General features: G+C 48.4%; 1 protein-coding gene across 1 annotated transcript in view; it reads left to right on the top strand.

Annotated features, from left to right (window-relative positions):
• Positions 1-25,097, top strand: part of B4GALT1 (beta-1,4-galactosyltransferase 1) — a 202,947-nt gene that overhangs the window by 31,289 nt on the left and 146,561 nt on the right. The gene's annotated exons all lie outside the window — the stretch shown is intronic.

Here is a 25,097-nt window from a genome sequence, read left to right as displayed (position 1 = left end):
AGGTGTAAGCAGGAGCATTAGAACAGAACACAAAGCTGAGGGAGTGGGTTGGATGTCTCAGGAGCAATAGTAAGGTGAAGACTACAGCTTCCACCCCACCTGGACAAACCCCTGAGTGACCCAATATGAATTCAGAGTCACCCTGGCTTTGATCAAAGGGATTGAGCAAGACACCTCCAGAGATCCTTCCCTGCCTAAATCATTCTAAAACATCATTCTCTTAGAAAACACAGTTGCTGAGGCAGTAACTGACTGTAGTTTGGTTACCTCTAACTTGCATGAACATTGTGATACCTCTCACCAGAAATCCTACAGAGACAAGGTCCCAACATGCCTTGTTTTTATAACAAGGACTGCCCAGATAATGTGGGGAACATGCGTGGAAACTGGGATTGCTCAGTGATGTCCACCTAGCAGCCCTCAAATCTGTGATCTCACTGAAATAGGAATTTCTGGTGGACAAGAAGCCAGGTGATAACAGGGGTAGTGTGAAATCAGTGAGGGTACAAACCCCTAATGTGTAAAGGGCAGCTGAACATCAGAGTCAGTGGTGGCAACTGCAAACAACAAGGCTGTACCCTGTTGGCACAACATTATGCATGGGAGTTTGCCGTCTGCAAAACTGGCTGCTTCGAAAATCACTGTGTCTAAAACACTGCCACTGGCCCAACTTTGAAAGATTCTTCTAAAGAGTGCTCTGTCCCACAGGTACTAGATTATAATGCTGCCCAAAGTTGTGATTAGACACATTGGGCTTATACATAATAAAGCTTCATTGAGGACTGGAGCATTAGATAGGAGGAATGTACACAAAACCCCATGCTCAGACACACTTGGAGCACCATGCACCAGCCTGCATGACACGGGCAGCTCAAGAGGGTTTTGTTAGGGCTTCCAATCAGGTAGATAGTGAGACATGTTCAAATGCCATTTGGACATGGGTCTAGGTGGCCTTGCTTGAGCAGCAGAGTTGGACCAGATGATCTACAGAGGTCCCTTCCAGCCTCAGCTGCTCTGTGGCTGCATGTGGTCTCCAGGGGCTGCACGGAGCTGAGGCACCCACAGCCCTGCAGCCATCCCGCAGCAGTGATTCTGAGGACAGGAACCCCTGGAAACATGCCACATTCAGCATCCTGGCACTTCTCCAAGGCATCTGAATTTCTAGACAGCTCTTAGGCCTCGTCCTCCACCCCATTCCCTGTACGGCGCGGGCAGCTGCTGCTTTCCCACACCGCAGCAGGTGCCTGACCCCGTTGCTCAGATGTGTTTCTCACTGCTCAGCTGCTACTGCTGCTTGTCTTTGGTACACTTAACATAGGCTTTTCCCAGCTTTGGAGGATGCACACCTAAAGGAGCACCAGGGAGTTATTCACAGTCCTGGAGTCTCTGCTTTTGACCTGTTCCAAAACTTCCAAGGCCTCTACTGCTATCACACTTGTATCACACATTAATAACAAGAGACATCAGGTACTGCAGGCCAGTTCACACAGTAAGCAGTTGTGGCAAACTGGCAACAAGTACAGTGAGCCAGGACAGGGTCTTGGTGCAGTGAGCGTTTGCTGTTTTAGTGTAAGGACTGGGACTGTTAGCTGCAGCAGCAATGTCCTTCCTGGTGGAGCCTCAGGTGACAACTGCAGATGGTAGAAAAGCAAATCGGGAGTCAGAGAGTACGACGAAAACATTGGCAAAACCTCATCTTGCAACAACGCAGCAAAACTCACTGTGGGACCCTATGGGAACAGGGAATATTTATTTTGAAACTAAGCTGGTTTCCTCACTGCCAACCCCCACATCCCGTTACTCCAAGATAGGAGCATCTGAGTGGTCTGTCCAGGATGCAAGCACCAAAATGGAAGCAGTCTGTCCAAGGACACTTAATGGTGATGAAGAATAAAAGGGACACTTGCTACTGAGGTTTTGTCACGACTCCTGGGTTGTTACCTTGGGAACTGTGTGTTGCCTTTGAGTCTTGACTTTTTGCACCCATTAGGAGCTGATTGTGACCATGATCTCCTCTCTCTCCATACTGCACCTCTTTTGGGAACCATTAAGGTGTTCTTGACACCTTTTGTCCCTTTATTGGGATGCTTTATGTCTCCTACCCTATTCTCATCAGTATTTTTAATGGCTTCAGTATAGCCTGCTTTAGGCTGTCACGTATTTGAGACAGTCCCTGGTTTTGGGGTTATCTGGAAAGCAGTAGTACGCCTGTAATCAGCTAGTGTGGGTGCCATCCGTGGCTGCCCATCCCATGGCTGCTTCTGGCGCTCGATCTTGCAGGGGCTTCTGCGCCCATGCACTCTCTGTCCACACCAGCCAGCATTTTTGTTGCAGTCCCTTGCAGAAAAAGAAAACCAGTACAGTATTTCCAGCATAAAGGTAGAAGTAGTAAGGGCAAGAGAACGATTGGCCACTTACTCAACCATCAGTTTGGCACTCAGGATCAAAAATGTAGCTGAAAACAGCTATTGAAGTCAGCTGTGAGGCACAGCATTGTCAAACACACTTGTTTTCTTCTATTTTTCTTCCTTCAAAACAAAACAAAGTAGAACAGGATTATTTCTTCAGTCCAATAAAGGGAACGGTGTTTCTGTTACATAATTTGATTTCCTCAAAGAATTTTTGACTTAACATCACTGGATGCTTTGATAAGACCCATGCCTTATGCAAAAGAAACAGAGCTTAAAAAGTGGTTCAGTGACCTTTCGAAAAGCAGCTGTTACAAAACCTTCATGACGTTTGCAGATGGCAGAAATATGGTGGCATAGCAAATAAAGGCTCTCTGTTGCAGGATGCTCTGAATCTGAATAAATGATTGCAGTCTGGTGAAACTGACTTTAATTAATGAATGACAGAAATGCAACCAGAGGCCAGTAATGCCAGATGTGAGATCTGACTTGGAAAGCAGTATTGCAGAGAGACTGAAGTGTATCTGTCGGTAACACCATGAGCTCTTTGTGCTGCAGTTAACGGGGATAATGCAACCTTCATCTGCAAGCAAGTGGGTAACAGTGTAAGGAAAAGAAGGATCTTGCTTCAGCCCTGTTAGGAAAAGCACTTGGTGGCTGTTTGTATTTCCAGAGGAACAAGGAAACATACATACTCAAAGAGGCTGCAGAAATGAGCAAGGAGTGCCACAGCAGGAAGATTACCTTGTGCTGTACATCCAAAAGGTAGAGACCATCTCTGAGCCCTGCTCAGCCACAGCACAGCAAAAGGGAAGGCTCCAGTAGTTCGCTCTGGCCTTCAGTCTTTCCATCAGTAAGATCTCTGCTTTGCTGCTTTTTTTTTCCCTGACACTGAGCATGTCTCTGGGGAGGAAGCATTGACAACTTTGCAGGTAACTTCTGCAGCTCTGCCTTGTAAAAGAGACTACAAACCAGAGCTTAGGCTGTGGAGCCAGTTACCTGCAGGGGTCAGGGGTCTTTCCTGGCCAACTGCATTTTCTGTTTTAAACCCTCACAACTCTTTTGTCAGAGATGAAAGTGCTGAGCAAGTTTGGCATGGCAGTGAATTAAAATGACCAACAACTGCAGGATGCTCACATGGTGCAGGGTTGACAAGCAAAGCTCAGCACACCTGTGAGCTGGGACAGACCTGCACATCTGAGGCTATTCCTCTGGGTGGACGATTTCATTTTGAAACGATGTATTTTTTAATTCCTAATCTTGTCTGCACACTCTTGCCAGGTCTCAACACTCAGGACATTCCCTTCATTTCTGGGTGCACAGAAGGAGCCCCATGACTTCAGTGTGTCAGGAACAGCCAGGTGAATGCTGTGAATCCACCTGCCCAAGCACAGTCTGTCCTTCTTTCCTTCTGCAGGCTGTCCAGCCAGGGGACCTATTTTCTCTTACCATTTATTTGCCAAGCCATATATGTGCACAACCCTGGAAGAACAACTGTAGCTCTGCCAAATCCTTTACTGCCTGTCAGCCAGAGAACAGCCTCTCCGAAAGCATCAGGTGCGAAAGCCCCAGCATGGGGTCAGCAAAAGTGGATGCAGACATCTGGTTTTAGCAAACCAGTTCTTCCTGAACTGCAAGCCAAATTCAGCTTTTTACTTTGTCCCTGGGAGGAGGGGACTAGACCCTGGACCTGGGATGTTTTCCAGCAGAACATTTATACAAGGCTTTCAGCAGTCTGCCAGAGGAGTGCCACGTGGCCAGATAGATATTAAACAGAGCTGGTCCCCAAGGGGAGCAGTGGCAAGGACGGGGGAATTTCGGCAGCTGAGCACAACACAGCCCAGGAGAGGGAGGAAAGCAGATAAGCCCCAAAAAATCCTGCTGGAAGGACGGGGCAGGACAACTGTATGGCTTTCTGAGGAGATGCAAGAAACCTGCGTGTGCTCTTAGTGAAACAGCCTTGTGACCACAAAGCCAGAGGGAAGCCTGTGGGATGGCTGTCAAGCAGAGGACCCGAGGTGGCTCACACGCAGAGGATATGGGAACGGCTGCCACCCCAAATGGCCAGACCCCTCTGGTATCTTTCTTCTTTCCCTGCATCTGCCCCAGAGCTGCCTCTCCAGCCCCTACCTACAAAGCTGATGGTAATGCAGCTCTCCGGGCTGCAGAGTCCTGTCCTAAACCAGTCAGAGCCAGAGGAGCTTGTTTGGTGAAGCTGTCAAGTCGACAGACTTCTCCTTATCTCTGTTGTGATTATTTCTTCCCTCTCTGCTGCATTCCTCAAATAGCAACGTTTCTTTTGGAAATTCCTCTCCTGAACAGTTTCAGGCTGGAAATCTGGGAGGATGCGGGTGCAGGATGGGCACAGAGGCCCACTTGCACTTGCTCTCCTCCTGTGTGACTGGCTGCCAGTGTTTACTCCTCTTGCACCCACCAGGGTGGCTGAGGGAAGCGATGCCCAGGTCCTGGAGCTGCTAAGCCTGTGGTTTATGTTGTCCCATCACTTATAGTCCTTCTACGGTTCAGCACTTCACTGCACAGTGGTGGTGACACAGCAAGCAACCCACTCCCTCCACACCTGCCACCCCAAGTTCCAGCCCCCAATCCTGGTTTCAGGACTGTGGAAGCCAAAGGAGAAAGTGGGTCCTATGGCAGAAGGACTGCAGCTCAGCAGAAGGGATCTGGCAGCAGCACCGCCAAGCCCTTTGGCATGTTTTGCTCTCTCTGGCGGCCACCATGTTCTATTTTGTGTTATTGTCCACTAACACATTCATAACTATGCTGGTTGAGGGAAGCCATGCAATCACAGATGGGCCTGTGAGCATGGGGGTTTTGGAGGACAGTCAAGGGGCTCCTGGCCTGTGTTTGAGCACAATGAGAGGGAAACTGGTCTTTGGGCTGAAAACCACACACCAGGTAGTCAAGAGTCAAGGGAGGGAAAGGGGCCATGCCATGGTTGTACAAGTTTCACCCCTGCACAGCTCCTTGACATCTTACTTCCCTTGAGAGATAGTTGCAAATAAAGTACACAGGCAACATCCTGACCTGGAGAGGACTCGATGGAGGAAAGAGCTGTTGGCACTGAACCGAGCAGCTGTGCTCTCAACCTCAGCTTGGTGCCAGCAATAGCGTGCCTAGAGAGCAGATCGATGTCACAGATCAGGGACTCATCTCCCACATTTCCAGGGAGGAGAAGACTCTCGAAGCAGCTCATGGACAGGACAGAGCCATGGCACAGCGTATACAAAACACCTCTCCACCTCTGAAACCTTGGGCAGACTGAAGGAGAGACATTCACGCCTGTCACTATGCATGCACAAAGAGTGCTGGCAGAGACCATGAAATGTCTATGTGCCAGACAGCCTGGAAGCACTGCTGCCAGGACCCCCAAAATCTGCCTGCTACAAAGCTGTGCTGCTTCCCGTGGGCTGTGGGTTTTTTCTTCAGCCATAGAGGCACTTCATGCACCAGGAAGGCCCTTTAAAAAAAAGGGCAAGTTTTTTGAACAGCAGACTGACCTCATCAGGTGAGCAAGAGAAGGGAAACAGCATGTGGGATGCTCAAAAAGCCAGGCAGCATGGGTATGGAGTAGAAGCTGAAACCCTTGATCATGTTCACATTCTCACCTGCCCATCATGCTGTGGGTCCACACTGCATCTGGAGCAACATCTGTGTGTATCTTACCCTGGATCTACCGTACCTGGCAAAATATCATCCTGAAGATGATTTGTGTTGCTGTTCATGTATGCATTTCTGCAAGGACCTGATATGTAAAATGGCAGCAGAGACATCTTGCATTGGACCACAGGACAGAGAATAAGGTTGCTGAGCTAGGGAACCGCCATTTTCATGGCTTCATGCAAATCTGAGTAGTTGTGGAGGGCCAAACCCCCACATAGGAGGGTCAGCCCTGTGGGTCAACACACAGAAGAGAAACAACACCCTGCACAACACCAAAATCCTATGGCAGAGAAAGCCTGAGTTGTAACATTTTTGGGCAGCCTCCAGGAAACAAATTAGCTTCCCTTCACTGCAAACACAGAGATCTACAAAGGTATTCCGAGGCAGATGATAAGTACTGGGAGCTGTGGCTGCAGTGGCGAGAGGAGCCTGCGCTGTTCTGGCCCCAAGGGCAGGCTTGGCTTGTGTTTGGGACAGATATTCTCTGCAGCAGATGGGGCAAGGAGACTGCTCGCAGGTTATGGGAGTTCAGAGGAGTTTGGCCGCGGCTTTGGGCACGGGGAAATGTGAAACCAGCAGGCTGAGGGACACAGTCCCTTAAACTCACAGCAGAGAGGGACAGGGACCACAGTGGCAGGGGTTGGGGGGCAGCAGTGCCTCAGGGGATGGCCATGGGACAGGTTTTTCCACCTTGCAGTTTGTTTGGGCTGGTTCCTGCTAGCAACCCTGCGATGCACCTGGAGGAAGCACACAACCTGTCTCCGAGGAGTGTCACATTTCAAGGACAGCTTGCTCTGAGCACATCAGTATTTACACAGCACTTAATGGTCTCAAAATGGAATACATAAAGCAACACTGGGGGAATTCCCCATGTCCCCAAAGTGCCATTTGTCACCCAGATCTGCTTCCCAGGAAGGGACAATGAACTGATAATTTTAACCTGTTCACACAATTTGTGGGTGGGGACTGAATACTTCAGCCCTCCGCCAGAAGTGAAGCTGCTAAATTAATGTATAAATAATGTGATTAGGTTACAAAGGCATACCCATCATCAACCAATTGACATGATAAATGCTTTCTAACCACCTGTAAAATGAAGGGACATTTTTAAAGTTTTAGATCCTTCTGCATTAGAATAATGAGACAGAAGATTAAGTAATACATTGTTTAGAAGCTTTATTTGACTAGTAATTAATAGATGGATTGTAAGTAAGAAACTAATAAATTATAACTAACTTCATACTAACTTTATGATTATAGATGTATTGTATGCTAAAAATTCAAAAAAATGTAATGAATATGCAATAATTGTGTGAATATAAGCAACACAAGAGCATCCAGTCCTTGAAGTACTTATGGAGGATGATCCCCAGTGTTCCCTAGCACTGTTCCCCAGTGCTGTTAATAAAAGAATGCCTGCTTGACAATATAATTGACCCTGCTGTTCAGTTTATTTATTTGTTTCAGAAGAAAACGTATTTTGCTGCACATGTAGGACTGAAGCTTACCTTGAATGCCAGGAAGCTTGGGAGCGCTCAGATGAATAGTGGTGATAATGCCTTTTCCTGGCCCAGGGAGGGGAAATAGCCACTCTGTTTATTACTGGCTTGGCTTTGGCCCCTTGCACTTCTTGAACAGAGACACCAAACCTCTTCTGGCACCCAAACCCTAGAAAGAGACCACCAAGGATACTCGCTGGATGCACAGCCTAGGGGGGAGGCACAGCATGGGTGGGTGCATGCTGGGTGAAGCCCTGCCCTTCCAGACAGACTTTCTCCTGACCCTTCTGCTCCCTCTTCAAAACAGATGCTCCTAGGCCAGGGCTGCTTGGTGAATCGCCTGGGAGCTGAACTGCCCTCTGACTCCCACGAACACAGAAGGAGTTTGCATTGCTGCTCCTATGGTAACTTGCAGCTCCCTGCTCCGTGCTGCAGCGGGTCACATATAGAGCACACAGTGGTGCTTGTTAGTCCTTCACACTGGTGACTCTTGCTCTCAAGTTGCAGCTGCAAAGACCAAGATAGTAATCTCTGTGCATAAGGAAGGAGCTTTCTCATTGCTCTGGCCTACAGGTCTGAGCCAGTGTGCATCTGGACAAAGCATTTTGCACAGTTGTAGCCCCCAGCCAGCACATGGCAAGAGCACAGATATGCTTGGAGGAAGCTAAGGGGACCTTCATGTTAAGCAGAGCATGTGTCCTTCAGGTGTGCATGGACAATCCGCATTCTGCAAAAGGGATCCCCACAATTAGCTGGCAGAAAAAATGGTGGATCCTATTTGACATATTTCTTACGCTCAGGGGCACTCAGACCTTATACACACCGCCCATCTCCTGCCCCAGCACTGCCTTTTTGGGTGCCATGCCTGGAGCAAAGCTGGGGACAGGCAGTTCTGCATTCATGGCCACCGCAGCAGGGAGATGCTGACTCATGCCTACAGGTTACCATGGAAACCACAGTCATCAACTCATACTCCCTTTTGCAAACCAGTTTCTGCTAGCCCTAGAGAAAATCAGCCACAGGACAAACCACAGCCTGGGAGACACAGCTCGAACCCACTGCCAGCAGCTGGGACTGCAGGGCAAGACCAGCCCTGGCTCTGCTGCCTGTGGAAGACTGTCAGAAAGCCCCATCTCTGATGCCATCTCTCCTGCCAGCCCCACAGCAAGCAGCTAGGCAGGGCAGAAGGGTAAATGAGGCAGGACTGAGTTTCAGGAAGCCCTTATTTTCTGTATCATCTCCAGATCCAACACAGACTTGGGTTTCCTTGCTGTTTCCCCGTGCAGTGAGCTCCTAGCTGCCTCTACGCCCCAAAGACCCCTTCCCAATGGGCACACGCTGCCTTATGGCCTCACGTCTCGCTGCTGTTCCTGTGCACCCAAGGGCGAGGGTGCATGGGAAGGTGAAAGTACACGTTTACTTCACCATCATCTGGGCAAAGGGTTGGCACAGGTTAAAAGCTGTTTGGATGCAAGGGAAAGCTGCTTCCTTGCAGGAGGGGTGCAGCTGGGGACCAGAGGGGCTGGTAGGGTCTCTGGTCTTGGAGATACTCCAAACCCAAGCTGATAAGGCTCAAAACAATGCCACCTGATGCTGGGCTTAGCCTGCTTTGATCAGTGGATATGTTAAGAGTGCTCCAGGGCTCCCTTCTGATTAAAGCGCTCCATTGATGTCCTGCTAGTATGAGCCAGCTGCTTGTTGAAGTCTTGCAGGACCTCTGAAGGACATGTCCTGTGAAGATCCACATTTTCTATGTACAGGACTGTAACTTGCACGACAGTCAGCTGAGTCATCCCTCCCACTGTGGTGACTTAATGCTGCATGAGTCAGTTGTGCCACTTCACCACTGCATAGATGCAGAACACATTCCCCCAAATGACAGTTATTTGGTGGCTGCTGAAGGTGCCAACCACAAATCTACCAGGAGAGAGAGCCTCATGAGGGGCCATGACTGAGCCTGGTGGCCTTCCCCAGAGAAATAAATGAGAGACAACAGCTGATATTAGATGACATAATGACCATATGAGGACATGGCCAAGAAAGAGAAGTGGCTCACAGAGACTGCAGAAGCCCAGCCTGCAGGGTCCCCCACCTTTAGGACCTGAGATGGATCATTAACACCAGTTGGATTTAGTCTTGGCTGCCTCTGGCAAGGGCCCTAGATGATCTGCAAAGGTGAGGGTGGAGAGAGATACAAAAGGCCACAAAACATCACTCCCAGGGGTTAAGACCATGAAAAAGCAGCCTGGACACCTCCCTCAGACAATTCATCTCAGATGCAGCCTTAGGGAAGACTGAACCCTCCTTCTCATCCACTTCTGGAGGAGCTGTGTCCTGTCTGAAGACACAGGAGACTGGCAGAGGCAGTGCTGGGTGAGGCTTCATCTATGTTCCTTTGCCCTGTTTCTGTAACAGTGGTCAAAGGAACGTGGTCTGGCCCCAGCAGGGAGCAATAGCCCTTCAACCCGGGTGGCTCCTGCTGGTGTGTTCAGGCTGAGCCATCCCCATGCGGCACCCTTCAGCCCTGCACCCCAACACAGGTCCACCCCCTGCACCAGACCCAGCTGGGGCCAGACACCGAGCACAGACCCTTCACCCATCCTCCGGACACACTCAGCCACCACCCAATCTCTCCCTGCACTTGCATTCCTCCCGCCACATCTCCTATGCTCCAGCTGTGCCAGCTGCTCCACCCCAACCCACCAGAGCTTCATTCCCTGCTGGGAGGCTGAATATTCCCCCTCGACCTCTGCTTCAGGCTCTCTGCCCCAGGAATCCTGACCCAGTCCAGCTCTGGTCTCCCAGGGCTGCTCAAGCAGATGGAGGTGCTGGGTGTAATTACTCAGGCTGATTGTGCATTTCTGTTTGACTGACAGCCTCAAAAACAAACACCGATCTGTGTTCACATTTAAACACAGGAATGTTTTTCAGACCTGGTGTTAATAAAGGTTACTGATTTGCATTGGGAGAGCAAGAGGAGAAAAGGGGAGGCGGTTCTTGAATGAGCAAATCTTTCTGTCATAAAAATGCCTGGATAGCTCTTGAGTCCACTTGGATCTGAATGCAGAGAGGAGACAGATGTTGCTGATGCTCTGCTGTATTAGCTGTTGGTCCAAAATTTGTGCCTGGACCTGATTAAACTGAAATCTTTCTCTTATATCTTCTCCAAAGTATTCCATCTATGGTAATGTGAATGCACTAGACAAATGGGTCCAAAGAATAAATATCTTCCCCATTCTGATATTTCTGGACTAGAAATAATTACCTAGAGGAAAAACTTCAGACCAAAGTACTTATTCTAAGACCAAAGTCCCATATCTTCATCCCCCCACTGGCATTGCTTGTGAAAGCAAACAAAAAAGCCAGAACAAAGGGAGAAATTTAATTATTTTGTTTGGGGTATTTTAGTTGGAAAAATAAAACAGAAAGGAGTTCCTTTGTTAGCAAAGGCTGCGGCTTCTTTTGTGAGTGGTTTCCATGCAGTTGTTGGTTGCACATGAGTAAGTGATTACCCTGTTTCAAGTAACATCCAGGAAACTCTGAAAAAGAACCAGACATAATGACATTGCAATATCTTAACAAATCAAATTTCTAACCCCTGCTGTCAGAGTTGCAGTATTGCTGGGACTACAATACAAAATAAGGGCAGAGCTATAAAGATCCTCCTCTAGGGGAACAAGTAATTTCTGCTAATGTTTAACTCCGTGGGCTGCTGTTGTACCAATGGCTCAGGGTAGAGACTACTCTGGCATTTCAGCAGCCCCTGCTCGGCTAACACGAGATGGTGTGGTAGTCATAAACCCACCCAGCAGAAACTATGGTGATACCAGCACAGCAACACTTGAAACATGGTGTGTCCAAGGATCCCTGGCCTCCAGAGGAAACAACGCCTAGCAGAAGCAAAACATAAGAACAAGACGAAGGACAGCAGACAGTGCCAAAACAATCGCATTTTGGCTGAGAAAAGAACAGGCTGTGTCGCAAGACCCACCGTAACATTTGCCTGTCAGGCATGCCAGGAGCAATGGCCCCAGGAAGCAGAAGGGACATTGCTGCAGCCACCCTGCATCCTGGCGTAGTTCTCATGACTGCCCATCCAGGCAATGAGTTATTGAGGCTATGCCAACAAGCTGTGTCTGTTTATTCCAGTGCCTAACACACAGCAAAACTTCTTGCCTGCCTTCTTCTGCCAGCATGCCCGCCTGCTTCGGTCTCCCTGCCAGAACACTTGGGTTTCCGCCAGTTTGACAACCTGCAACCTCGGCAGGTACACACAGGGCTGCGAAGGAATATTCCTTGTGCTTCACCGGCATCAGCACACATTTCTCCTTTCACATCATCTTGAAGAAGTTTTTTGGACCCACAGAAACACAGGAGCCTCCAACACCCTTCCACTAGGCTGGCCATGGTCCTCCTTGAATAGCCCAATGAGAACTTTGCCCTGTTCACAATTAAAATTATTTCTGGCCCATATTCAAGTTCACTCATGCTTACAGTTACCTCTGTAACAGTTACTAGCAGCTCCACCAGCGACTTTCCGGCCTGGACCGATGCTCAGGGTTATGCATCCCTTGCCCCTGTGCACCAGGCACCACCGGCACTTCTGCTTGCTGGACTCTGTGAGCATTCTGGTGGTCCAGCCTTCTCATTTAGAGAGGCTCCTCTAGACTGAGGCTCTGCCAATCAGCGTGTCAGCCATTCCCCCATGATGACTATTTCCAGCACTGTAAAAAAGAAAGAAAAAAAAGCATGCAAGTGCACATGTACATATATGTGTGTGTTTGTGTACATATATATATACATTGAAAAATTTCTGTTTTCTAGAACTTAGTCTTTTGTCTGCAGACACATGTTGCTGCACCTTTTCTGGGTTTTTTTTCATGTTTCCTTGCAAAGAAATACTTTTATTCAAAGCAATAAAAATAGAAATATTCAATCTACAAAAGAAGAAAACAAAAGGAGCCAGAGTTTTCTTCAGCATCTTACCCGTAGACCCCTTGACATGCTTATAATAATTTCCCTAACTAGTCAAACTTTGAACTGCAGGGTTTGTCCTGAGACACAATGCTGTTGGTAATTTATGTAAGCAACTGAAAAAAACCAAGGTTAATTATTTGTGAAATGATCACCATAAATATTTTCCAACATTTACTATCATGTACGCTGAAGCCAGCCTGTAATGGATCAACATCATCACTGGATGTACCCTAGATGGGGATGGATTTGTTTTGTTTTGTTTTCATTTTTATTCCACAAAGGCATCCACAGAGTTTCTCCAGAGAAGGGTTGGTTCCTTATCCAGGTCTTTCTGTTGCACTCATAAAGGCTCCAGTAAAAGCACAGCAAACTGACACCCGAAGCTGAAACATGCCTTGAAAGAAGTCATAGTCCCATCACAGGGAAGCACAGCCAGCACAGGTATTTGTTGTAACATTTTTTCTTGGTTCAAGTGTGTGAAGGAGAGCACAGCATTGCCTTCAGAAAACAGCCATGCACCTTGGTTGTGGAAATGCCTTCCCCAATTCCTGGAGCAGAGTGTTGGAGCATGGGGTGCTCCATCATTCATGAGAGCAATGTCAGAATAGAGATGGTCCAAGCCCAATTCTCCATATTGCCCACGGCCACGTGGGGATGGGAGGGAGCAGAGGCTTCTATTCACTCACTTATCACCACAGAGGTACAAAACTCGTCATGAAATGCCAGCAACAAGTGTTCAGGACCACCCTTGGGTCCTCTGCCAAGTCCATGGCCTCTGTGTGTCGGCGTGGTGCTGTGACCTGGCCAACAAGTCCAAAAGGCTCAAGGTGCTCAAGGGTCTGACACTGTGTGGCAATCTGCCCTTTTGGTATAAGCCGGGAGAGAGCTCTCCTGGGGCAGCAGCTGAAGGAAGAAGGCTCTGTATAACCTTCTCACCACAACAGTGCTTGAACTATGGGAAACTTGTTCTCATCAAATTCTTGTTTAGAGGAATGAGAACGAAAGCCAAGGGAACCTTTGACAACAGCAGAATCATTGGAAAATTCAGCCTGGAAGGGACCTCTGGAGATGCCCAGTTCCAAACCCCTGCTCACAGCAAGGACTGCTTCAAGGGCGTGTACAGCCAAGCTGGGAAATTGTGAAGGTCTCCAGTAGGTCTCCTTTTCTTGTAGAGCAAACATCTGACCTGCAACCAGTATTCATTGCGTGGTGTGTCTCTGCAGATATCCTCAGCATAGGCAGGTACAGTGGGTGTGTTTACTGCCACTGTATGAGCCACCCCAACCTGGATGGGCTGGGGGACAGGGCACCAGAGAGGGAGGAGGTCTCCATCCTTGGAAGGGTTCCTAGACATGGCTGCAAAAAGCCACAGCTGTCCTGATCTTGTGCTGGGAGAAACCTGCTGTGTGCTGGGCTTGGGGACCTTCAGAGGGCCCTGCTGAGTCCTGTGCTGCTGGGTTCTGTGCAACCATGCATGTCACCCTGGGGTTGGCCCTGTCCCCAGCCATTCTGTGCACGGAAAGGTGAAAGCATGAGGGGGTGTGTGCCCACAACACCATCCAGGTGCACCAGGAGCTGTCCCGGGTGTTCACCACCCTAAAGGCCATTTCCAGACACTGCCACCTCTGAGCTGAGCTGCTTCAGTACACTCAGCCCTGGGCTGCATGGGGGGATGAACTGGAGACGCCTCAGAGGCTTCACCACTGGCACTGCTGGAGATCCAAAACCATTGGAGTGAGGCAAGTCGCTCATGAACAGCAGTGGTTGAAGGTCCTCTACTGAGTTACTCAATGAAGCATAAAACATGGTCTGTAGTACACAACAGAAATTAAATCACTAAGAAATGCCTACAGCTTCTCATGTTGCAACAAATACAAGAAAATCCTGCTTAGGTGCAAAATACCTGATAAATCTGTGTTAAGAGACATGGGTGCAAGCTGACCTATCTTGGCAGCTGTGGCATTCCTATCTTGGCTTAGAGGCTGTTTTGTAAGCAAAGATAACAACTCAGCTTTACAGAGACAGCTTTACTTCTCCTGAATGTCAAGGAGCTGGCTATTTCCTCTTTGCCAGGAGGATCGTCCCAGCAGATACTTCCAAGACTCTTAAACTCTTGACTTCAGCCCCTGTGAGGTGTGTGTCACAGAGACAGGGACAGGATACTTGGCAATCTCCTCCAGCCAACCTGTTGCATGCTGATATTGCAGATATTAACTCACTTTTTAAAAAACTAAACAAAACACCAAAACAATCACACAACACTTTTAACTGAAAGATTCTGCTTGCCTCCAAAGTGTGCCTGTCCACACTGAAGTTTGTTATGGTCAGGCTACACAAAGAGCAGCAAGAGGACACCATCTCCCACACTGCCATCCCCAAGCTCTGCAGCAGTACCAGCTGATGGGTTGTTCCTCTGTCCTGGTGATGGTCACTTCCATCAGCCCAGCCCTCACTTGCTGGCTGGTGAAAAAGCCTGGTGAACTTTCCCCCTGCCCAGGCTCTCGAACAGATGGGAGAGAGGCGTTGCAGTCAGCCTGCATCTATTTAACCTGGGAGAAAGCGCCTCTCTTCATCCAGCAGGACTCTGCTCATTCAGAAGGAGAGCAGCTGCTGCCTTACACTGCACCCCCCGCCAAGAGACAGCCCCAAATGAAGGGCAGGCAGCTCCAACGTTTTGAGTCACTAAACTTCCTTTGTTAGGTGTGTCAGGGAGGAATGGACAGAAGAGAGAGCTCTTGCTGGTGCTGGAAATCCCAGCCATGGGGATCCTTTCCTGCAGAGGATGGCACAGTGCCAGCACAGATTATCAAACCCCAGCCCTCCCAGAACACAGCCCAGATGCAGGTGAGCCTTGCTGTGCTGCCAGGTGGTTTGTTTTGCTCCAGAGCCAAGCCTCAGTCACAGCAAAGGCGTTTCACACTGGTGACAAGTAGAGCCAAGCGAGCATCTAGCTGGTGGTAATGATCCCCAGGCAGGGACCGGGGCTGGGGCTAACCCTGAAGAAAGGCTGCGACCTGCCAAGTCACAAACATCATTCCCTGTCCCTTCTTTACTTCTACCGCTTGTGTTATCACATTTTGCCTCATTTATAACAGCATCCCAGAGCCCAGCCCAAGATTATGACTTGGAAATATAACACAGCCTGCAAGTTAAATATAATCAATCCTATTTAACATCACTAGGGAGCATCATTATTCATTATTAGTCTCCAGTTACATAGAAATTATTCTTCTCACAGTTCTCCTCTGCCTGCAGTCCTTAAAAATGAAAGGCAAATGTCTTCAATCAACTTTTGCCTGTAAATAACAGCCATTTCAGCCTAATTTCTAATTTCACTTATAACTTTGAATCACTTTTGACATGAGTCACACTTTAAAATTGCTCCAGTGGGCTGCAAGGTCCAGCTTCAGAAATAAATCTGCAGCATGGTCTGCTCCTCCAGGATGATACAGCCCAAGTACACCATGCCACGTTGTGCTTTCAGGAGGCCTCCTCTGCTCTGTATGTGCCCAAATGAAAGTCTGTCTGTCCTCATATCACAACTCATTTAGGACTTCAAAAACAATGCAGATAAGAAGCAAAGTGGGCACGTCTGTGAAAACTGTGCAGGGGTTCCTGCAGCTCTATTGGTTTAATGCACCCCGTGCCCCTGGACCGGTGCACAGCTGCACCCATGGCTTCTGCAGGTGCTCTGTGCTAATTGCATACAGAAACACTGTGGGGCTGGAACCCAAGAGCCATCCTCAGTGGCAACTCCAGCAACTGCCTGGCCATCTGCAAGTTGCGCTGGATCTCCCCACGCTCCTCAGCTGCTGCTCCTTACTGCAAATAGCAGAAAACTTCCCTGTACAACCTTGTGCCCACATTACCTTCCCTGGCCTCCTCCTTCCAGCATCATCCTATATCATCCTATATCAGCCACTCCTTGAAGCCTGTGGAAGGTGCCAGTCCTTCCAAGATGCCCAAGCTAGAAGTCAGAGGGCTGAGATGAAGCTGGTGGGCAGTCTGAGAACAGGCCCTTCACATGCTGCTCCAAACCCTTTGAGGCCACCAGGTACACATGAGGAGCAATCAAGCAAGCTGGAGGCTCCCCATCACCGGCTGTTCACCCAAACCAGAGCTCAGGCCCCACTGTGGTCACATTTGATCATTGTCCCTGCAGCAGTGGGGTAGGCTTGATCTGAAAGACAATGTGAAACCTCTGGCTCAAGGACTGCAGGTGGCCCACCACTGAATGTAGGTGCAGGAAGTCTCTGACCGCACTTGGGCCATCCTTTCACCTCTCAAAAGGAGAAGTAAGAGTGGCTCCAGCTGCAACCACACTCTGTGAGAGTCATCTTTTGCACCAAGGCCACCTTCCAGGGAAACAGCAGTTCCCAAGGCTTGCCCTGGATGCCTGTCTGAGAGAAGAGGCAGCCTGGGCCGCTCTCAGAACCCTTGATGACCCACTACACACATGTTTGGTGGAAAGGTGGTTTTCAACCCACCCCAAGAAAATATGAGAAAAATCCCATAGCTAAAGTCAACTGCGGAAGTGGTCCCCGTGTTTTGAGTGGAAGGCCTGCCACCTGGTGTGACCTCAAGAGATTGGAGGAATAAGCCAGAAGCAGCCTTGAATCCTGTGTTCAGTTTTGGGCCCCTCACTACAAGAAAGACATTGAGGTGCTGGAGCAAGTTCAGAGCAGGGTGACGAAGCTGGTGAGGGCTCTGGAGCACAAGTCTGATGAGGAGCAGCTGAGGGAATGGGGCTGTTTAGCCTGGAGAAAAGGAGGCTGAGGGGAGACCTCATCGCTGTCTACAACTACCTGAAAGGAGGTTGTAGCATGGATGGTGTTGGTCTCTCTTCCCAAGTAGTGAGTGATATGATAAGAGGAAATGGCCTCAAGTTGCACCAGGGGAGGTTTAGCTTGAATAGTAGGGAAAATTTCTTCATGGAAGGGGTTGTCAGGCATTGGAACAGGCTGCCCAGGGAAGTGGTGGAGTCACCATCCCTGAAGGTGTTTAAAAGATGCATAGATGAGGTTCTTAGGGACATGGTTTAGCGCCAGCATTAGGCTAAGGTGGGACTTGATGATCTTGAGCGTCTCTTCCAACCAAAATGATTCTATGATCCTTCCTTAGCAGTTAGTGCTGCTGAAGACTCACCTCTGTGCTGCATCCAGTTCAGTGCTACCCACAGCAAGTAAGATATTGGCAAACCGGAGAGATCCTAACAGTGACCACCAAGGTAGTGATGAGGCTGCAGCACAAGGGATATGAAGAGATGCTGAGGGAACCTTCCCCAGCCTCAAAAGAGACAACTGAGTGGTCCTCATAGGGGTCATCCACTGCCTGAAGGGTGGTTATGGAACAAACAGAGCCAGATTCTTCTCAGAAGCAGACTAGAACAGAACATGGGACAGCAGGTACAGGCTGCAGGATGGGACATTCCAGCTGGGCATGAGAAAGTTCCTCCACATGAGAGTGGTACATCTAAGAGGCCACATCTCTGTCCCTGGACAAGGCAAAGCACAACCTGATCTAGCTTTGGTCCGGGGATTAGAACTACAGACCTCCACAAATGCCTTCCTAACGAGACCTCCTGGCGATTCTGCATTACAGTGGGAGGGAATATGGAATATGGATGCCTTCCTTTGGGGCTTTCAGCTCCTCCTCCTCTGAAACACTCCTAATACCCAGGGCAGATTGAAGACACTACATGCCTCTCCCACACCTTGCCTGGGCCACTTTCCTCCTCATGCAACATTAATGCAGGAGGGAAGGTGTTTGGTGTGGTTTCTCCACAGCCTGGCAAAGGCTGGAAGCTGTGTGTTGCAGTAGGCTTGCCTGGAAGAGCAGTCTGAAAATCCAGAGCTGAGGTGGAGCTGGTGCCAGGGCACTGTGCAGTGCTGGGCCCGGGAAACCACACAGCTGCTGCAGCTCAGAGCCCCCCACACGCTTTTGGAGATCACCTCTGCAACCTCTTCGAGGAGTATTCCTGTTTGAGCATCCACGGTTTTACTGATGCAGAGCAGTGACTGAGCAGCCAGAAGAAGGAGACAAGGGAGGAAAATGACTGCAGGCATATATTAAAGTATTCAGCTTGTCCAGCTGAAAGAGATTTCTGCCAAACGATTTTATAAGGAATGAGGTATTTTACAGGAAAAGCAGGGCCTCTCCTCTCATTTCCTCTCCCCTCTTCTCTATGAACTTCAAAGAAAAGAGGGGTCAAAACAGAGGCCAGGCAACTGGAATTGAGTTCCTGAGCCCTAAAGCCTAATTAGGCCAAGATACATCTCATTGGGTATCTCTCAGAGACAGGCCTAAATTACTGATCCTCCCTGCCGTGCTGCGGGGGTTGGATTGCAAGGGCGAAAACCACGGACTCCACACGATCCAATGTGAATCCAAGCGAAGCCATTTATTGCTTGTTACAATTCTCCTTGCTTTGTTCATGCACAGGCTGCATGCGATAGGATAATAGCTACTGTCCACGTGCCGCAAACAAGGGATTGGATCTTTACAGTTAGCACGAGCCCTAGCATCCAGCGTTACCTCACTGCAAAATCGCTGACTTGCTGACTCCTGTTTTCTTCACCGGACACACTTTCTTTTGTTCTCGCTCAAGGCTGCTCGAAGTCACATAAGGCACATAGGCTGTTTTCATCTCTTCTTGGTCACATAGGCCTCACAGGCCTATTCGGTTCAGTTCCAGATAATGTTCGTTAGCTTCAAGAAAATCCCTCAAATCTCCCACAATTCCCCCTTTCTGCTTTCGCGAAAACCAAACATTCACAAAGGCTTTGGATACCATGCCTTCGAGCAATTTTATCAAACAAGGCACAATTAAAAATATAGCAACAATCACAAACATTATTATTAATCCATACAAAAGCAGATCCCTCAGAACCTGAAGCTGCTATTGTTTCTACTGTTTCTTCCTCTTTTATCTAGCTTCTACTAGCTATGCTTCCAGATTGGTTGTCTCCACCACATCTTTGATGGCATCCTCCATGCAAGGCAGGCACAGCCATGTGGCACACCCTGCCATGAATCCTTAAGTAGTTCAGAAGTCCTTAGGGAACCAAAGAGAAAACCAAAAACCAAAAACGTGGGGACCTAAGTTGACTAAGATAGTTACATGGATTAAGTGGCTAAACAGTATTTACATATGGCCTGACCACAGGTAAGAAGGTTACTACTACGTGAGAAAACCCATCTCTCTCCCTCAACAGGCAAGTAATAACACATGCACATAGAACAAACAAATTTTGAAAGTTCAGTGAAACATTTGAGTTAAATCAAATGTATAATGCAAAAGTCAGACTCTCGGTGGCTGTCCGCTGCACTGTTGAGCTTTTTTTGGGCAGCTGGAAACCATGTGACTGGTGCTCCGGCAGGAATGGCATCTCTTGGGCTATGTCCGGAGCTTGCATTCTTTGGCGTGGTGACCCCACTCACCACAGTTGTAGCACTCATCTTTTCTTTGGGGTTTCTTCTTATGTAAGTAAGTAAGTATGCAGTAAGCACCCCCCAGGCCAGTCACCCAAATGCACTCTAAGCCCTTGGGTGACTCCGTGAAGGCAAACTGCACAGCTTCACCATCCTTCGGGCTGTGGAAACCCTTTGTGTAGATCTTGCTCTGGTGCACAAAGATTTGATGGGTGAGTCCAGGGTCACACCACCCATGGTAGTCATGGTGAGGAAGCCCAAACCCAGGCAGGTATTGAACCATTTGCAAGTGCTGGCACCATACAGGGTAGGTGAAACTCTGACCAGCTCCTCGCCTGCAGACTGCTGGTGGAAGACAGCTGCCGTGTTTTCCACCTCTGCTGATCACCACCGTCATCCTCGAACACAGATGAGACACCACTGGAAATACCACCCCTTTTACACTGGTTATGGTATGCCCATCCTGTAATTCCACCCACTCGATCCATATTCTAATAGCTCTTAAGACTGTAGTCCAGTCTCCCCATTTTTGTTTTTGAACGTTGGGTTCACAATGAGTGCAGCAAGGACTCTGGCTTTATTATTCTTCACATTCTGTATCATCCTCCATACGATTTGGAGGACTACAAGAAAATATATTACACAAGCACATCCAATTCTCACAAAACCCCATATATGCAGATGGAGGCCTGAAAAACATGTTTTTTGGTGTAACCACTTTTATGTTATTAGATAATGTTAGTAGCATTAATTCTTGCAAATCATGCAGTTGGTTTTGCAGGGCACTGGCTAAATCCTGAACCAGGCCTTATGCTTTAGCTGAGGATGCTCTCTGGAGATGTTGTTTCACTTGAGTCCACTCATGAACACTATAATTTCATTTCGACGGTGTTACACATAAATTCTTTTGAGTATATTCCCAGTCACAATGCAGTTAACATAAAATACAGGTTTGAATATCAGGTGAGGAGATTACAACAACATAAGGGTATATGAGGGTACAACAACATAAAAATAATGAGGATCCACAATGTGCATGTAGTCACTCACAAGAAGCAAAACTAGAGGCCTCCCGCTTCAGGGTACTCACAATAAATAATCACTCGCCTAGTTTAGGCAAGGGCTTATTCAAGGATATATCTAGTAAATAATCGCTCACTCAAATGAGGAGGTGAGGCGCTCTCAATCCTGGGAATCCTCCTTAGACGGTGTTCCTGTCTAAGGAAAGGGCTCCAGTTCACAGACCCGCAGCTCTGAAAGACCACTCAAAGGGCATCTTCGTCGGGAACCCTGTTTTATAGTCTGATCAGATGTGGCTGTGGGCATTACAACATAGTCCAGAAGCTTCGCAGCTACTCTGGGCACCTCCTTTTGTTAAGGACCCTGTCAATTGACCGAGGGTCCCACCCCTCCTGTCCCATCAGCTGGTGGAGGTGAAGTCACCCTGCCCCAAGTCAGGGGAGGATGTGACTGTCAGCACCTTGGTACCACCCTAGGCATGTAGTTTTCCACAGGTACAGTGGGGCAGAAAAGGTGCTAAAGAGCCATCAATTGCCCCATTGAAGGCTACAGTTCTCAGTGGAATGTGAAACTGCCACACAATCAACCCTGTGATCACAGTCATCTGACAGGCTATTTTGGAGTGGTCCTGCAGTCACTTCTTGCTTCCGAAGTCAAAAGGGGGCAGAAGGCTGATTAGTCATTCTGATAAGGAAAACAAATGCATTGAAAGTTTTTTCACCACTTAGTCCCCAATCCAAATAACGTAAATCTGTACCTTTCTGATATGCTAGTGCATCTAATTTACAGGGGGCCCAGTACAAACTCAAAACATCTTCTGTAGTTATCTTAAATATTTTGCATGTTAAGACCTAGAATGGAAACAAAATCCAAATTGCTCTGAACCATCCCTCCACCCCAAATCACTGATGAAACAAGTGAAATTTCTCTGACAAGCAACTGTTAATTAGTTTATTTTAAATACATTCAGGAGGGGTCTCAACAAAATACTGTTGCATTTGATTAAATGTAATCCAATCCTTGTTTTCCAGCAATTGAACTTCTGGTGGCATCCATGAAGCACCTACCCAGTGTGTGTCATTGTTACTGCACTGTTGCAGGAGGTGATAACTGAATAGGCTAACAAACCGTTAATTGGAGTGAGGGGCCTGTTGCTGCCATCATAGTACTTGCATTTTGTTGTAACTTCTTCACAAGCTTCTTCCTTTAGTTTCTTCTGTTTTTTTGTTGCCCTCTGCTGCAAGGACAGACATTGCAGCTCTGGCACTGGGTTCTGCACTGTTCTAACTCATAGTAAGGTTTAACATATTTTGCAGGATGCTGCTTCAGTTCGGTTGGATATCAGTCTGTTAGCATTCTCATCATACTGTCCCACAATAGCCACAGGTTTTGTGTTGTAACTATCAATAGACAAATATGCAAGTCCTACTGAATGTGGTCAGCCTGTAAGGTTGTCATAAAGTTGTTCACCAAAGTCTCTAACTCCATTTTGGCTTTCAGATTTATTAGATATTGTTTTTCCTTACCAGATCAAAGTCCTGTTTAAGAAAGAAAAGTAACAGCTATTACACACAAAATCTTATTATCATATTGACACAGTAAAGAACTAAATTACTCACAGTCTTCTGTATAATCAAAAAAAATGTACATCTTAAGTCAACGGATTCTCATGATTTAGCAGTCTGTGAAGGCAGCACAGTCGTACATGAAGCCAGGTGGCCATCTGGCAAGGACAGGGATGTCCACACAGGTGTACAGCTACTCTGAGCTGCAGGCTGTGATTCTGCACTTCAGTCAGTGCCTGAATCCTGCTCCCCAGCCACTACAGACGGGTGAGCTGGTCACCGTGAATCACAGTTCACTCCTGGCTTGGTGCTCAAGCTGCTCTCCCAGGGAAGTGAGGGGGATGCAGGAGGGGAATGTACAAAACTGATGGCTTTCGAATTGGGAGGGATCTGAAGTTTCTTTTATTCAATTTTCTGCCAGGAAAAAACGGTAAAAGTTCTTCCCTTAAAAATTTTGATTCCAAGATACTCACTTCCTTCTTACAGCCCTGGGATTGATGTGGACTGGGTTCTATGCCATTTTATTGCAGATGATCTGTGCTGCCTAACTGTAGCAAGACCGTTTATCTCCCTTTGCATCCATTTCCCAATTGAGCCAAAATACAAAATGGAAACCTTTCTTCCCTTATGTAATGCTCTGCCAGAGCTACCAACCTGCAAGTGCTGGCTGGAAGGACCTCTGGAGGTCTCCAGGTGCAGGACTGCTGCCAGCACCAGATCAGGCTGGCCATAGCTGTGTCTAGCTCAAAGTCAAAGTCGGTTTCTCAAGTGCTTGCACAGCGCTGGGTGCATTGGAATCCTTTTCTCTGATGAAGTTCACAAAAAGCTCTGACTCCACACCCAGGGAGGTTTAGCTGGGGTGTCCACCTCCCTCTGCAGCTATCAGGGAAGGAAGGGACAGATCGGATATATACCACCAAAATCCATCCAGCCTGTTAGCACGTTCCTGGGCTGCAGCAGGAGAGCACCAGCTGAATTTACTGACGGACCAAGCCAGATTCCTATGTGCTGCCAGCACAAAAATAGCTGCCATCTTTGGATTTTACAGCTCTGCTTTGTTACAGTCTGGACCAGACTTGTTTTCAAAACAACCTGCAACAGATATAAATACACCTGTCATTGAAAAGAAATATGTCTGGAATGATTAACCAATAATTCCCAGCCGTAATCCCCGCACCTCTGTCACAGGGGTTAAAAAAAATGAGTTGGGATCACAGAGAGGAAACAACAGCATGCAAAATGTTAGCCTTGTGCCTCACTCAGTATTTTTTCAACTTTATGCTATTGGATTACTTTCTTAAGCACTCTGGGGACAGAGACAGCGAAGAACAGCTTTCGTTGGCAAAGGCAGGCAGTTTCTCACAAACGGCTCTATTTTCCATGGCTCATCCAGCAAATTGCACGTTAAGCCTAAAAAAACAGCAAGGAGCAAGTCCATCCAAAAGGGGCTGAGTACAGCGATTTCACATTCCCGTGCGCTGGCAGTCTAGCACTTACTGGGAGCAGCTGGGAAGAGCCCCATAACAGCAAGACATGAGCAGGATGATCCTCAGTGCTGCCCAGGGAGCGAGGAACTCCCTTCCCAGCAAGGCCACCTCAGCATACATGCAGCCAGGAGTGACATGGTCAGCTTTACTAATCTTCTAGCATTAACTGGGGCTTGTGACAGAAGTACTCGACCTCTCCCCCAAGCAGGACCTTAAATCACTCATCTGCAACAGGGCTTGAAGGCTTTTGGCCTCGGTCAGAATCCAGGCAGTACAGATGGACTGCCGCAGCTACCCTTAGTGCCTTCAAAGTACAGCTCTTTCTCACGTTCCTCCTTGCCACCGGAGGGCTCTGCCCATACAGCAACATTTTTCCAATCTTAGTACGTAATTAAAGCAGCCAGTGTATGTTATTAATTTCCCTCCTAATCACATCTTACGTTATGCAGTATCATTCCTTCACACATGACCACGCTCTTGAGATGCAGAGCTCGCACCAGCTTAAGGCTTGCAGCTCTGCGGGAAACCCGGGCTCTTTGTTGTAACAGTGAAACACTCAAACAAGGCTTGTGCTGCAGGGACAGACCACACTTCCAACACCATGTTGAGAAGCCAACTTGCAGAGTAAATAGGCAGGTTAACTTACACCAGTGCTCCTGCCTGGATGTTACACTCGCTGTGCTCACTGAAGTGGCTGTTCTGTTCTGAGTGCTGCTATTTTGAGGTGTTAGGGCAACCCCCACCCCTCCCAACTCCCAGAACGGGGAGCCGCTCTCTGGAGCACACTGGTCCCGGCCTTTCTGAGGCTTTTTCCCCGTGTGTCCTGTCTCAGCCTTCCCGGCCAGGCCAACTCTGTACCCAGCGCACCAGTAACGCGGCTGCCATGACAACTGTGCTAGGGCCTTAGGCCCAGCAGCCGTTCCAACGCACCCACCCGATAAGCAGCCACGAGGCCGGGGAGGGTGCGGGCTCGCCCAGCACTGCCCCGGGAACACCACCCCGGGGGCACCGGCGAGGACCCAGCGCGGG

Source organism: Nesoenas mayeri (assembly GCF_963082525.1).
Source record: "Nesoenas mayeri genome assembly, chromosome: Z".
In the NCBI taxonomy this organism is placed as follows: Eukaryota; Metazoa; Chordata; class Aves; order Columbiformes; family Columbidae; genus Nesoenas; species Nesoenas mayeri.
Note: the sequence above shows the minus strand (reverse complement) of the source record. Positions and strands in the feature narration are given on the sequence as shown.